The 16801-nt window shown below is 47.2% G+C and overlaps 1 protein-coding gene across 1 annotated transcript in view; it reads left to right on the top strand.

Moving 5' to 3' along the window:
* Window positions 1–16801, top strand: part of LOC120999125 (probable cation-transporting ATPase 13A5) — a 286280-nt gene that overhangs the window by 116633 nt on the left and 152846 nt on the right. The window lies entirely within an intron of this gene.

Consider the following 16801-nt stretch of genomic DNA (forward strand, 5'->3'; position numbering starts at 1 on the left):
GTCCCACGTGGGAAAACTGAACGGTAAGCTTACCTCTATCTGTATTTTGTGTGATGCCAGGAGGAAAATTATGATAGTACCTCGCTTGGATTAATATGTAAAGCAGGTGCTGTGTCTTTTGATCGGTATAGTACTGCACCTCGCTGTATTCTCTGTAGCGATCACGATCTCTCGGCTGTTGGCTGTGTGTCTTTGGCGTCCCATGTGTCGCGGGTAGCACAAACACAGATAGTTGGAGTAGGCTACTTCCTGTAACGAGCCGGCTGCAAGCTGCAACTCTTGCTAGGTATCTTTCAGAGAAGCACTTCACTTAGTATCATATTAGTCAGTATTTGCTATCGTGTTGCCGGTTGTTGTGACAAATGATCAAGTGTATCATCCATGCCAGACGCGTTTCGGAGACTGTGCTGTCTCCTTCCTCAGTGGCAGCACTTGATCTGTATGGTGAACCAGGTTTTATATATGTGCCATCCTGAATATCTGGAAGACATGGGCTCAATTTTGTAATGTGAATTGGGATTCTCATTCAGTTGCGATTCTCTTGCCTTTTACACGTGTTTTCTAGGTACTAATGCATTTTTTGCTCCTTTGCATCTTTGACAGCTATGGAAAATCTTCTATGGTTTGTTTTCGGCTGAACGCATTGCATTGCTGTTATAATTACTTGATATTGAGAGTTTCTCATAGGAAGCATTCTTTACAGGAAGTAGCATTGAGTCGGCCTACTCCGACTATCTGTGTTTGCGCTACCCAAGACACGTGGGATGCTAAAAACACACAGCCAACAGCCGAGAGATCGTGATCGCTACAGAGAATACAGCGAGGTGCAGTACTATACCGATCAAAAGACACAGTCGATTGCACCTGCTTTACATATCGATCCAAGCGAGGTACCATCATAATTTTCCTCCTGGCATCACTCAAATCCTTTTTACCTTTTTTCACTTAATTTAAAAAAAAATTCCTTTTGCACTTTTTGGAATATACCAATTCCACTTACCACTCCTCAAGAGGAAATACTCGTCTCATTGATCATTTGGCTCACGTATCAGTGCCACCATAGAAGCTGGTAGTATTACCACATCAACCTGCTGTGCCGATCTTTCAGTGCACCACTCTAAACGCTATATACTATTTGGACCAACCTCATCCAAAAGATATGCTAAATTACACCATTCGACCTGACATTTATACATTGTTATATCGATCAATCACACTGCAAGGCCAGCATGCCCCTGCCATGTTCGAAGTTAATGGCAGAATCATGATGTTGCAGGGCTGGACTGGGATGGTGCGGAGTGCAGTTAAAATGTGTAACCTAACCCCCGAGCTGCAGACCGACGTTGCACTGGGAACCCTAGAGGGTGACGCTAGACGGATTGTGGTGGTGAGGCCCGAGTCCGGGAGAGACGCCCTGGAGAAAATATTCTCCCTGCTAGAGAGAGCCCAGGGAGGGCATGCCAAAGAAGTACAGTTGCTTAGCCCCATTGCACGATCTGTATGCCAACAGCCCCGTTACGTGGCACATTTAAGTGGGGTGGCATCCAAGAGGTCGATGTCACTGGATGATTTGGAGACAGTGAATGCTGAGCAGTCAGCAGATCCTTCCATGTCAGATGTGCCTGATGTCCCCAGTGTTTCTTGGCCTTTCACTCTGCGAAGCTCAACCAGGGCCAATGCTGGTGTACCCCCACAGTGCTATACACGGAACAAGTGTGGATGAGGAGGGTTGCTGAGGATGACAACCTCTAGTGGGGTGGAATGTAAGATGGAGAAACAGCTCATACTATTTTTGTACACATTACTTTATTAGAACTGTCATTCTGAATTTTGCTACAAGAGGCCGGTGTTTCCCCACACAGCTAACATACTGCAAGTAATTGGATATGCATTGAGAGGTGTGGTTACTAGCTGAAGAAGAACCAGGAAATGACTCAACAGACATGTTTTGCAGAGACAGGAGCTGGAAGGCAGCATCTAGTGGCATCCAGGAGTAGGTGAGACCTGGAGTGGCCAGAGTCACTGTTGGAAGTGACTAATGACTGTCAGCAATCCAGATGTCATCCAGGAAAGAGAGGATCAGTTCCTGGAAGGCTGGAAAATATGTGGAATAGAGCTACAGACCCTACAGTGCCTCATTGTGGATGGACAGACTTGTTATTTGGTTTAAGTCACCATCGGATGAAGAACAGACCCGGGTCAGTAAGCCAGATCGTGCACGCACCGCGGTATATTGTGGGAGCCTGTAAAAACTAGAGACTGTGATCTAGCCTGCATTTAGTTAGTCAGATAGGTTTCCTGTGTGAGGCAGGCTGCAAGGATTGTGCTACAAAGATTCTGAAATTGCCCAACACCAGGACCTACTAGTTATAAGTTTAAAGTTCGCTCCTGGATGAACAAGGGACTTCACTGCAAACTTCAGCTACTCCAGCGTCTTGACTGGGAGTATTACAGACACGTGTCACAATGCTGTTTAGGAAGAAGGGAAACTATTGTATTGTATAAAGAGTGTGAGCTCTTGTGCTACACTGCGGGCCGCTGTATCTTGCACCCCACACAATTGTTCCCATTCTTAGGGTAATAAGCAGTACAGTGGGGCAGTGATAGTTGTGCCCGCAATAGGTAAATTATCGCAAGTGGTGTCTGTCAGCCATCTTGGGGTGCCGTGCTGTGCAGCACAGGGGTCTCGGGGTCAAGGCTGAACGTATGTAACTTTATTATATGTTCACTACCTACATTTGAGATTGTGTTTAATACTTCTGTTCAGTAAAGTTTCTGCTTTCATAAAAGCTGGGGTCGGTGTTGCTTTCCTCATCTGTGGCTTTGCTGTATCCTGGGGAGCCCCCCCGCTTCACGGTCTTACACCTACAGTGTAAATAATGTCTCCTTATCCTTTCCTTACACTATAAATAATCTTTCCCTGAACAGCTAAATCTTTTTTTTTTTTTTTTTTATAAAGTGTTTCCTAATCACTGTCCCTAATGCCTGCAACGTCTCTCCCTGCACTAAGTTCACTGTATAATGGCAGAGACCGGGCATGAGGAGGCTTTTTATAAGGCTGCTAATTGGCTATCTGCATGGCAGTGTTGGTGCTCAGTCATTCCCAGGCTTCTTACTTTCACTTTGTAACATGTGCAGCAGACATTTTAGAAAAAAATGTGATTCATTACGACGAAGCGCGAGGAAGTTGTGACATTATGGATTTATGAAGTTTTGGTTCTGTCAAATTACTCTGATCGGTTTTTCTGAAAACCTAAGTTATAGACTGGACGGGACTTATGACATCACTGGGTACATTCAAGTGGGTATGTAACATAATCAGTGACAAGAAACAGAAGGTAGTTATTAACGGTACATACTCAGATTGGGTCATAACAGGGATCAGAATTGGACCCTATTTTCTTTTATATATTTATAAAAGAGGGATTGCATAGTAAAATATACATTTTTGCTGATAGAGATGAGCGAATTTCATATTTTGAAATTCGTTCACGCTTCATTTGGTGGTAAAAACAGAATTGCGTTATGGAGGAGAGGACTCCCCTGCATAAAGGAAACGGGACAGATCCGTTTTGCAGCCCATAGGCTTCTATTATGACGGAATGAATAACGGAATTCCTCTAAAGGCATTCCGTATGCATTCCGTCATAGAATTGCATTATGGTCTGTGGTAACAGAATCCTTAACGCAATTCTACTTTTACCACTAAACAAAGCGTGAACAAATTTCTAAATATCAAATTCGCTCACCTCTATTGCTGATGATACCAAACTGCATGCATTTAACAAAAAAGCGGACAGCGTAATGCTACAGATTGATCTGGATAAGTTAAAGGCTTGGACAGAGAAGTGGCAAATTAGTTTTAACACTAATAAACATAAGGTTATGCACATGGGTAAGGACAATACATATCACCAGCACATATTAAGTGGGCAAACACTGATTATGAATAACATGGAAAAGAACTTAGAAACTTTAGTTGACAGTTAACTGCAGCAACCAGTGTCAAGCAGCTGCAACAAAGGCTAATACGATTATGTGGTGCATCAAAAGGGATATGCAAATCACTCGTCAGACCACACTCGAAATATTGAAATAAACAAATTGTTGGTACCTGTTCACAAGAAAGACATAGTAGAGGACAGCTTCAAAGGCATGCAATTACTGAAATTTAGGGGATATATAGACTATAGTAGTATTGGTCGAGCAACAAAATGCTCGGGTGCTCGAGTAGAACACCTCGAGATACTCGGGATACTCGGGTGCTCTACCGAGCACCCGAGCACAATGGAAATCAATGGGAGAACCCGAGCATTAAACCAGGCACCCCCTGCTCTCAAGAGGGGAGGGTGTCTAGTTCACATAAAAAGGTCAGAAATTAATGGAAACACTACGAAAATGGTTCGGAAACAGCATATCTGGATGCATCTTGGACTCCCAGGTCGCTGCTGGGAACGATGTTGTCCGAATAGTACGCCAATTTTGCAAACTGACAATAATACGCACAAAACCGAAGATAAAAAAGATTTTAGAAGAAAAATTGTTCGGAAACATTCTTTCCTGTATATTTACTTGTATATAAAGTGCAAGTGCTGCCAGAAATTACAAGGAAGAGGTACTCTGATACAACCTGTATATCACATAAAGGAGGGCCTCATTCACATTGTGGTACAATTGTTCAGGTAGTGGGACTCCTACACTCATAAAGCCTATGCACTAAGTGAAAGGGCTGCCAAAAATTACAAAGAACCGGCACTATAATACACCCTTTATTACACATAAAGGAGGGCATCATACACACTTGAAAAATTATGATTGATGGCCTGCTGGTGACCCTCAAAAACTATTGGAGCAAGGGCCTGCTGATCTCTCCATCTAAAACATTAGGGGCAAATGCCTGCTGCTGATCTGACCATCTAAAACATTAGGGGCGAGGGCCTGCTGCTGATGTGACCATCTAAAACATTAGGGGTGAGGGTCTGCTGCTGAGCTGACCCTCTAAAACATTAGGGGCGAGTGCCTGCTGCTGATCTGACCATCTAAAACATTAAGGGCGAGTGCCTGCTGCTGATCTGACCTAAAACATTAGGGGCAAGGTCCTGCTGCTGAGCTAACCCTCTAAAACATTAGGGGCAAGGTCCTGCTGCTAATCTAACCATCTAAAACATTAGGGGTTAGGGTCTGCTGCTGAGCTAACCATCTAAAACATTAAGGGTAAGGGTCTGCTGCTGAGCTGACCATCTAAAACATTAGGGGTGAGGGTCTGCTGCTGAGCTGACCATCTAAAACATTAGGGGCTAGGGTCTGCTGCCCAATACCTAATAGTTGTAAGGCACAGAGGGATCACTGAGGACGCTGACACGATCTGCTATGTACTCCACCATCTTCAAAAAAATTTCCCTCCTTGTGACACTAGGCCACGCATCAGGTTGAGTGTGCTGGCGGGGTATCATAAAACTGTCCCAGGCCTTGGAAAGTGCTGCCCTGCCTCTGTTGGAACTGCTGTTTGTTCCCCTCGTCTCCCCTCCTTGGTTGGCCAAGGAACTACGTACTCTGCAGCCAGTGTTGTCAGCTGGAAATGTTTGGAGCAAATTTTCCACAAGGACCTTCTAGTATTGCCCCATTTTGCTCGTCCTCTCCACCACAGGAATGAGAGGTGAGAAGTTCTCTTTGTAGCAGGGGTCAAGAAGGGTGAACAGCCAGTTATCGGAGTTGGCAAAAATGCGTACAACACAAGGGTCACAGGAAAGGCAGCCTTACATAAAGTCAGCCATGTATGCCAGAGTCCCAACAGACAAGACTTCGCTGTCCACATCAGGAGGATGACTCTCAATCTCTTCATCATCTTCCTCCTCTTCTACCCATCCATGCTGAACAGATGGAATAAAACTTCCATGGGTACTACCCACTGTAGCGGAGGCAACTGTCTTCTGCTCCTCCTCCTCCTCATCATCATCCAATTTGCGCTGAGAAGACGAACTGAGGGTGGTCTGGCTATCACCCTGTGTACTGTCTTCCCCCATTTCCACCTCTTCCACATGCAAAACGTCCGCCTTAATTGTGAGCAGCGAGTGTTTTAGTAGACACAGAAGTAGTATGGTTTCGCTGATAATAGCATTATCACCGCTGACCATCTGTGTTGATTCAATTACACTGAATGGATGTCACTGATATTTAGGATGCGCACACGTTAAACAGGAGGTATAGCACAAGTAATGTCGCTGTCACCACCACCTAATAAAAAATTACACTGAATGAATGTCACTGACATTTAGGATGCACAGATGTTATACAGGCGGCATAACGCATGTAATGTCGCTGTCACCAGTGGCTAATAAAAAAATACACTGAATTAATGTCACATAATAAGGATGGGCAAACTTTATACAGGAGATGTAGCGCAAGTAATGTCGCTCCACCAGCGTTGAAAACAATTACACTGAATGTCACTGATATTTTGGATGCGCTAACGTTATATAGGAGATGTAGCGCAAGTAATGTAACTGTCCGCAGCGGACACCGTCTACAGAAACAGTACACTGGATGTCGTCACAGATATTTTTAGGCTGCGCACATGTTGCACAGGAGATGTAGCGCATATAATGTCGCTGTCACCAGCGGCGAAAAAAATTACACTGAATGTCACAGATATTTAGGCTGCGCACACGTTACACAAGAGATGTAGCGCATATAATGTCGCTGTCTGCAGCGGCCAAACAATTGCAAGCTATTTAGCATAGGTTGCGCTAAAAATATATATTGCTGGCAGATACAACTATAGTCCTTAAAAGGACTTTTGGGTCTCTAACAAGTTTTAGCAATTTAGTGCGGGTTGCGCTAAAAATATATATTGCTGCCACACACAATAGTCCTTAAAAAGACTTTTGGGTCTGTAACAAGTATAAAAGCTAAAATATTCCTATTTAACTCCCTACACTATCTCTCTATTCTGCTCTCCAGCTCTCCCTGACTAAGACTGAGCCGAACACGTGTCATCGGGAGCTATATAGAACCCGATGATGTGTTTCGGCCAGCCAATCCCTGTAATGCCAGTAGCCAACATGGCTACGACATTACAGTGAATGGCAGTACTTACCTGAATGTTTATTGGCTCTGGAGCAGGCAAAAAAAGTGCCGGGAGGAGACTCGAACATCGCGCATGAGCACACGTGGTATTCGGCCGAACACCGCGATGTGCCGAGTATCGAGATCCTCGAGTAAAATTAGTGTTCAGCCGTGCATGCTCGCCCAACACTAGACTACAGTACTCTGCTGTGTGCACCATTGGCTAGGCTTGTCCTCTCTATTGCGGCACAGTATTGACTTGCAGGCCCTGCTGTGCGTGCCACCTAGATAGGTCTGTCCAACTGGACAGGGACAGTGACTGTGGGCCAGGGGTATAAGATATTCAATGTACCTTTATATTGTTGTTTTTATATTGCTGTTTTAGTAAAGTTACTGTTTATTTGCACAAAGCTGTGTGTTATTGCTTTCCTCATCTGTGACTTCACTGTATCCTAGGGAGCCCTCCCCAGTTCACGGTCTTACAACTTGCCGTAATTAGCACGATAAATTGACCGTTACGGACGGGAACGCGGCGGGAGACCTTCCCCCGGCGGCATTGGCACCGGATCAGGACCCAGCTCAATGTGTACCAGTGCAAGGCCAGCTTTCCCCCAACGCCATGCCCGCCCCAGTAGGATACATCCCCGTAGGGGCGCTGCTGTGTCATCTGCCAAAGTATGACGGCCAAAACATGATGTGGCAGGATTGGATTGAAAGAGTGCGAAGCGCAGTTAGAATGTGTAACCTGAACCCTGAGCTACAGGCAGAGGATTCATTGGGAGCTCTAGAGGGTGACAATAGACAGTCATGGTAAGGCCAGAATCCAAGAGGGACCCCCTAGAGAAAATATTCTCCCTGCTGGAGTGAGCACTGGGGGGGTGTGCTAAAGTAGTGCAACTGCGGAGCCACTACTTCAACCGACCACAATGAGAGGGTGAGATCCTGATGCAGTACTCCAATGCTCTACATGAGACTCTCAATGAAATACGAGACCCAGAGGCCATGGGAGCCTTCTGGGAGGTGGACCGTCTACTAAGAGATCAGTTTATAGTGGGGCTCTCCAACAAGTTCTTACAGGACAAGCTGCAAGAGATGACCCTAACAGCGTCCGACATGAAATTCTACAGCGTCTACCTAGCAGCCGTGGAGAGAGAGAAAGAGCACATGCCTGTGACGGCAAGAGTAGTGAGTAGAAGAATTGAAAGAACTCCAGCTAGAAGTGTCCCAGATGAAGGCAGGATCACCCCGGCCTCCGGAAATTACCCCAGTGCCCCACGCCACTCCACCCAGGATAACTCAGTTGGGCACGTAAAAAGAGGACCCCTCTGTTGGGCTGGTCGACAGTATGGCCATATAGCCAGAGAGTGCCAGGAACAGATGAAGTCCCAGCCGACGTTAAACTTCTGACCGCCGCAGTAGCTGGGTGTACTGCGGCTGTACACCAGAAGCTGGGCCCTATGTGTGAGAAACGTGACCTGTATGCCAGAAGCCCCGTTATGGAAGCCGAGTTGGAAGGCCAGAAGGTACGCTAGTTGATACAGGGTCAGAGTGCACCCTTATGCTCCTAGAGTTCTTCTAAAGGCACTTCTGGCATATGATGGAGCCCGAAGACGGGATCGTCATCAGGCTGATGGCTGCCGATAACAGAGAGATGGACGTCCAAGGGTTAGTCTGGATGCGAGTCTGACTGTTTGGACAAGATGTCGGCAAGAAGGGGGTCGTGCTGGTGGACCATCCATCCCGGAAAGGAATGGACGTGACCCTAGGTATGAATGTACTGAGGGACCTAGACCATCAACTCTATGCCAAAGAAGGGCCAAAGTAACAATGGGCCACCACACACCGGCCGACCCAGAAGGTTTCACAACAGATGGTGAGGAGCTGTAGTCTGCAAAAGAGTAACATGTCCGGTCGGCCCATTGGAGACGTGAAGGTGCCGCGGAGGACCCCGGTGAAGATCCCACCTCGACAAGAACGGAAATTGATGCTGCTGGTGGGGGCTGGACGATGACTGAATGGACTGGAGGTCCTGATCGAACCCGCTTATCAAGAGGAAACACAGACTCGCCCACTGGTAGCCCGGGCCCACGCCATTGTGAAGGACGGGTCTGTGCCTGTACGCTGCCGCAATGTTGAGGACCGTAAGCTGACCATTCCTGGAAACACCTTGCTGGCCAGTCTGTGTCCGAAGGGGATGTCTCTCTACGACAGAGTTTCACGCTACAGCCTGATAGGAGATCAGCCTGGACCTATGCTGTAGAGGTTCATTAAAGGGAGACCCTGACAGTGGAGTGGAATGGTCAAGTGATCATGGCCCGGATGCGGCAAGACCCTGACTCCCAGACAACAGAAGTTGCTTGAAATTTCAAGAGGCATTCTCACGACATGATGAGGACTTTGGGTGTGCTTCCGCCATTTAACACAAAATCCCTACCAGCAATGCAACACCGATCAGAGAACATTACCAGCAAATCCCACCTAAAATGTACCAGGAGGTGAAGGATATCATAGGCAGCATGTTGGAAAACCAGGTAATCCAAGATAGTTAAAGTCCTTGGGCTGCTCCAGTAGTCTTGTTGCGGAAGAAAGATGGGAGTCTCCGGTTCTGCGTGGATTAACGGAAGCTGAATGCTCAGACCGCCCGGGATGCTTATCCACTTCCGTGGATTGAGGAGTCGTTGTCAGCCCTGAGCCACGCAAAGTTCTTCTCAACTCTTGACCTGGACAGTGGATATTGGCAGGTACCAGTGGCCAAGAAGGACAAAGCGAAGATGACTTTCATTCTTCCTATGGGTTTCTATGAGTTCAACCGGATGTCATTCGACCTTTCCAATGCCCCTGGAACATTCTAGCAGCTGATGGAACACTGTCTGGGGGATCTAAACTTCGAGTCAGTATTGATTTACCTGGACGACATAGTAGTGTTTGGGGCCTCCTTTGAAGATCACCTCCAGAAGCTGCGACAGGTCCTAGGACGGCTACAAGACCATTGGCTCAAGATCAAGCCCAGAAAGTGCCAATTGTTTCGGTAACAAATCAAGTATTTGGGACATGTGGTCACCCAGGAGGGGGTAAAGCCGGCCCCCAGAAAGGTGGAGGCCGCCCTGAAGTGGCCCCAACCGCGTATACTGAGAGAGGTGCGGGCATTCGTGGGACTTGCCGGCTGCTATCGGAGGTTCATACCCAAATTTTCTCATTTGGTGGGCCCATTAAATGAATTATTAAGGGGCACTGCGGGGGCCCAAAGAATCGACCCATTGAGTGGGGATCCACACAGCAAGAGGCATTTTAAGCAGTGAAGGAGGCGCTGATCAGTTCCCTGATTCTAGCTTATGCACGGTTCAACACCCCATTCCTGTTGTACACTGACGCAAGTCTACATGGTCTGGGGGCCGTGTTATCCCAAGTCCAGGATGGACGTGAGAGAGTCATTGCCTATGGCAGCCGGTCTCTGAGGGAATCAGAGTGCAACCCTGACAACTACAGCTCCTTTAAATTGAAACTACTGGTGCTGGTGTCGGCCATGACCGAAAGGTTTGCGGAGTACCTGACAGGTGCAGAGGTGACCGTGATAATGGACAACAACCCGTTAGCACATCTGGAGTATTCCAAACTCGGTGCGCTTGAGCAGAGGTGGTTGGCTCACCTTTCTAAGTACCAGTACCGCATCAAGTTTCAGTTAGGTAGGGAGAACAGCAAAACCGACGCACTCTCCCTGTAGTGTTGTTGGCTCAGAGTACTGACGAGGAGCTGGTGGACACTAAAACTCCTGACCTTGGTCGATTACCCGTGTTCAAGTGTCCGGGATGTCCCTGGTGCTGGGAAAGACATTGGCCAATTGGGATAGAATCCAGAATAGTTGCCCGGACTTGTGGAAAGTGAAAGAATGGGTTTTGGCTAAGATCTGGCCACGGCCGGAAGAGCAACCCCGACTGACCCTAGAGGGCCAAAAGTTGTTGAGGCAGTGGGATAAGTTGACCGTTACCCAGGGCCTCCTGTGCCGGCCATATACTTACAGTCGGAGCTGCAGTACCGACAACAGATTGTCATCCCCATGTCATTGGGACCGGAAGCCGCTAGGGAAGCCCATGAAAGGGGAACCCATTTTGGGAGTGACAAAACGTTCAAGTGGCTCCAACAGCTGGTATACTGTCCAGATCTGGCCAACATGGTGGCCGAGGCATGTCTTAAGTGTCGACCCTGCGGGCTGAGTAAGAGTACTGAACAGCGGGCTCCTGTCCAGACCATCAGGACCTCAGCGCCCCTGGAGCTTCTGATGATTGATTATGTGCAGATTGGATACTCTACCTCGGGACACTCGTACTGTCTAGTCATGACAGATCACTTCACAAAGTATGCAGTGGTTGTACCCACCAGAGACCAGACAACAGAGTCGGCCGCTGAAGCGGTCTGCAAACACTTTATACAGGTGTTCGGGTGTCCACGGAGAATATATTCGGACCAGGGGGCGTGTTTTCAGAGTAATGAATGAACTGTACCAGCTGTATGGGATCGAACGTTCTCGTACTACCCTGTACCACCCCCAAGGAAATGGGGCATGCGAACGCTTTAACCGCACCCTGCTCCAGATGCTGCGGACTCTGGAGGATAGCCAAAAGGCTCGAAAATACCTATGTGAACTGATGTGGGCCTACAATAACAGGGTACACAGTACCACCGGATACTCCCCACATATGCTCATGTTTAGGAGAGCCGGACAGGAGATTGAAGACCTCCACATGCCCGACCCGATGGATCCACCACCAAGAATTACCACCTCATGGGTGCAAGAGCACCGCCGCTGACTTAGAACTATCCAGAAGGTTGTGAGGGAGCTCCTGGGACAAGTTGTACACCCCAACCCAAGACCACTGCAGAGGCCTGGGTACGCCCCGGGAGATCGGGTGATGGTCAAAGCCAAACGACCGTCTGGGAAGTTGGATGGGCGGTGGAAGGCGGTGAAAATTAGGGTAGACCCTGCCATCAATTTTTACTTTATTTTTTGTCCCATTTTGGGACTTCAACTTTTGGGGGTCTGATGCATTCCAATACTTCTGTATTGGAATGCATTGGCTGTATGAGTAATACAGTGTGTATTACTCATACAGCTTCCTGCCTGTGAGATCCAGGGGGCTGGATTTCACAGGCTCTCCACTGGAAGGCAGCCCCGATGCCATCGGGTCCCTGTCACTGCAGCACGGGGACCCGATGGCAGCTCCGATCCCCGCCCGACATCGCACGTGCCACTGTCAGCGGGACATTAAGGGTTAATGCGCCGGCATCAGTGATTTCACCGATGCCGCTGCATGCAGCAGGGGTCCGGCTATCAGTGACTGCCGGACCCCTGCCACTGATCGGGCTGGCGCAGCTCCTGCACCCGCCTGATCCCCATGACGTACATGTACGTCATGGGTTTTAAGTCCCACAAAGAAAAGACGTACATGTACGTCATGGGTCCCTAAGGGGTTATGGAGCCTAGGCACGTACAAGTGACAGCATTGCTGGAAACCACAGATAATTCACATCCCAGGTAGGTTTAGCCCAGGTATGGGCCCAGGTAGGTTTAGCATTAGGTCCCGAGCTACTTGAGAAACCTTGGGGCGGTGCTCGGGCTCAGACATGTCCTCAAAGCAGGATATGTTGGCTAATTCTAAATTTTACACCAGTACGAGGGTTAGTAAGACCGCAGAGTGCACCTGTCTTTGTTTTTGTTATGTTATTTTGACTGCTTATCACATCCACACAATTGCTACCCTGTGTAGGATGTCCATTGTGGTACTTGTGGTCCGCTGCAGGCATTCTCCATTGTATGCATTTTTGCTGGGGGTTGCCATTAGCAACGGGCCACAAGTGCATCCTGTCCCCCTGTATAGATGCACCACTGCATATGGGGTTGATCACTTCCTGCTTTTTAATACCACGCCAATTTGTACTTTGTATTGTAAAAATTGTATCCATAAAACTGTGGCAGAATTACAAGTTTTTTTTTATTTAAATTACATCCCATTTGGAATTTTATTCCAACTTCCCACTATATCATAAGCAATATTAAATTTTTGCCATTAGAATGTACAACTTGTCCGACAAATGGCTATGTGAGCAGAAAAATAAAAAGGTAATGGCTCTGGGAAGTAGAATGTAAAAATAGAAAATTATTCGGTCATTAAGGGATTAATGCACCAAATAACTAATTTACTATGATTTCTCAGGAACAGTGATTATTATTATTTATTTTAAAGTGCCATTAAAGGGTTTCTATCACTTCGTATGACATAATTAGCTGTCAGACACTAGCGATCTGCTAGTGTCTGCTCTGGCCAAGCATCCTACTATAATCGCTTGTGGGGCAGCGGTTTTGCTAAAAAACAAACTTTTATAAATATGCTAATGAGCCTCTAGATGCTATGTGGGCGTCATTAGCACCTAGAGGCTCCGTCTACCTTCATAAACAGCCGCCGCCCAGCGCGTCCCTCCAGCCGTGTATTCGGCGCATGCGCATTGAATGTCTGACCGCTCCGAGCTCAGACATCTCAAATGTGCCGAATACAGCCGCGCACGGCGCATGCGCGAGAATTCGTCCGCTGCATCACACGAAGGGAGGACATGGGCGGGCTGGAGGGACGCGCTGGGCGGCGGCTGTTTATGAAGGTAGACGGAGCCTCTAGGTGCTAATGACGCCCACATAGCACCTAGAGGCTCATTAGCATATTTATAAAAGTTAGTTTTTTAGCAAAACCGCTGCCCCACAAGCGATTATAGTAGGATGCTTGGCCAGAGCAGACACTAGCAGATCGCTAGTGTCTGACAGCTAATTATGTCATACGAAGTGATAGAAACCCTTTAATTCCATAGCACTGTACATCTAGTTGGGGTTACACAAATATAAAGACACAATAAACAAACTATTAACTAAGTGGTACATAGGGGTAGAGAATACAGTATATCAGAGTGTAGGCTGCTCATGTGGCTGTATGGTGGCAGCATGCTTATTGCAGATGGTAGGCTTTCCTGAAAAGGTATGTTTTCAGGTTACTCTTGAAGGTTTGGATGTTGGGGGAGAGCCTGATGTGTTGGGGTAGTGAGTTCCAGAGTATGGGAGAGGCACGTGAGGAATCTTGTAGTCGATTGTGTGAAGAACAGAAGAGAGAAGAACTAAGGAGGAGGTCCTGTGAGGATCAGAAATTACATGTGGGGATGTATCGAGAAAGCAGTTAAGAGATATGAGGAGGGGATAGGTTGTGGACGGCCTTATATGTAGTTGTAAGTATTTTAAACTGAATTTGCTGGGCAATGGGGAGCCAGTGAAGGGATTGGCAGAGGGGGAAGGGAGAGAAGAAACAAGGGGAGAAGTGGATTAACCGGGCAGTGGAGTTGAGGATAGATTGGAGAGGGAGAGTGCTGGATAGGAGGCCACACAGAAGGATGTTGGCGTTGCAGTAGTCCAGGCGGGAGATGATGAGAGAATGTACTAGTAGTTTAGTTTACTCAGAGGTGAGGAAGGTGCGAATACAAGAGATGTTCTTAAGTTAAAAACGGCAGGTGGAGGTGAGAGTTTGGAAGTGTGGCTTAAAGGACAGGGCAGAATCCAATGCTACCTCCAGGCAGTGGGCCTGCGAGACTGGATAAAGCATTGTGCTATTAACTGTAATGGACAGGGCAGGCAGGGGGCTAAGTGACATGGTGGAAAGACAATGAATTCAGTTTTCTCCATGTTGAGTTTTAGGAAGCGGGAGGAGAAAAATGAAGATATTGCCGAGAAACATGCTGCGATTCTGGATAGGAGGGAAGCTACATCTGGGCCGGAGAGGTAGATTTGAGTGTCGTCAGCATAGAGGTGGTATTGGAAGCCATGGGACTCTATGAGCTGTCCCAGGCCGAATGTATAAATGTAGAAATGTAGGGGACCAAGGACATAGCCTTGAGAAACACCAACAGAGAGCGGGCGTGACGAGGAGGCAGTGTATAAATGGGAAACGCTGAAGGTTCTGTTGATGAGGTACAAAGAGATCTAGGGGAGGGCTAGGTCTTTGATACTGAGGGAAGAGAGGATTTATAGGAGGAGAGAGTGGTCAACAGTGTCAAAGGCAGAGGAAAGGTCAAGGAGTAGGAGCACAGAGTATTAAAGTTTACCTTTGGCAGATAGCAGATCGTTGGCGACTTTGGTTAGGGCAGTTTCACTGTAGTGATTGGGTCTGAACCCACATTGCATCTGATCAAAAAGAGAGTAGGATGAAAGGTGTAAGGACAATTCAAGATGGACTTTTTGTTCTAGGAGCTTGGATGCAAATGGGAGCAGTGAAATGGGACAGTAGCTGGATAAAGAGTATGGGTCCAGGGAAGGCTTCTTGAGTATGGGTATGATGGCTGCATATTTAAAAGAGGACGGGAAGATGCCAGTGGTTAGCAATAGTTTGAAGAAGTGGGTTAGGACAGGGATAGCTATAGTGGTGAGGTTAGGGATGAGGTGGGATTGGATTGTGTGGGCACAGGTGGTGAGGTATGACTTGGAAACTAAGTTAGAAAACATTTATTCTGTGACAGCGGTAAAATGGGTTATGTGGGAAGAGGATTGGGTGGCTGTGTAGGGGTGTAGTGAGGGTGTTTAAAGCTTTCACCGATTTTATTGATTTTTTCTGTGAAATATGAGGCAAAGTCTTCAGCTGAGATGAAGGGTGTGTGAGGGGGCATGGGGGGACAGAGTAGAGAGTTAAAGGTATTAAACAGTTGTTTGGGGTTATGGGAGAAAGATGATATGAGAGTAGTGAATTTGTCCTGTTTGGAAGAGGCAAGTGCAGACTTGAATTTGAGAACAGCTTGTTTATATGATATGAAGTCCTCCTTGGAGTGGGTTTTCTTCCAGCGCTATTCTGCGACTCTGGAAGCTTGTCTCAGCTGATTTGACGGGTTCTGGTGTGTGAGAGGGGCGACTGAGTCATGGGCTGAAGTAATTGTGGTGTTGTAGAAAGCAGCGGCTGTGTCAGTGTCATGAAGGGAGAGGTAAGAAGATTGTGATCTGAGAGGAAGAGAGGAGAGTTTGAGACATTAGATAGGGAACAGAGGTGGGTAAAGACATGGTCTAGCCCAGGCATGCTCAAGCTGCGGCCTTCCAGCTGTTGCAAAACCACAACTCCCATCATTCCCTGACAGCTTACAGCTATCATCCTACAGAAGGGCATCGTGGGAGTTGTAGTTGTACAACAGCTGGAGGGCCACAGGTTGAGCATCTAGCCTGATTGGAGTCGGGCAGAATTTTTTTCCCCTAAAGTGAGGAGAATTAGCTTCTACCTCATAGGTTTTTTCCTCTAGATCAACTTGTAGGATAACAGGCTGAACTGGATGGACAGATGTCTTTTTTCAGTCTTATAAACTATGTTACTATGTAGCATGTGTCTGTCTCTGTGGGTGGCTGTGGAGGACCATTGTGTGAGTCCAAAGAAGGCAGTAAGAGCTAGAAGTTTGGAGGCAGTTTAGTTTTGTGTGTCAATAGGGGTGTTGAAATCCCCCATGATGATGGAGAGGATGTCTGCAGAGAGGAAGTGAAGAAGCCAGATATTGAAATGGTCAAAAAAGGTAGTAGCAGGGCCTGGAGGGCGGTAGTTAATAACTTTTTGAAGGTTGCAGGTGTAGTGTCCCACTAGATAGGCATGGGCACTACACAAGGGTCAATTGGTGTGCGTGTACTCCTATTCACAAGGAACAGAAATGTTATATTTAATTGTGCAATTAATGTATTTTC

This window comes from Bufo bufo, chromosome 4 (assembly GCF_905171765.1).
Source record: "Bufo bufo chromosome 4, aBufBuf1.1, whole genome shotgun sequence".
NCBI lineage: Eukaryota > Metazoa > Chordata > Amphibia > Anura > Bufonidae > Bufo > Bufo bufo.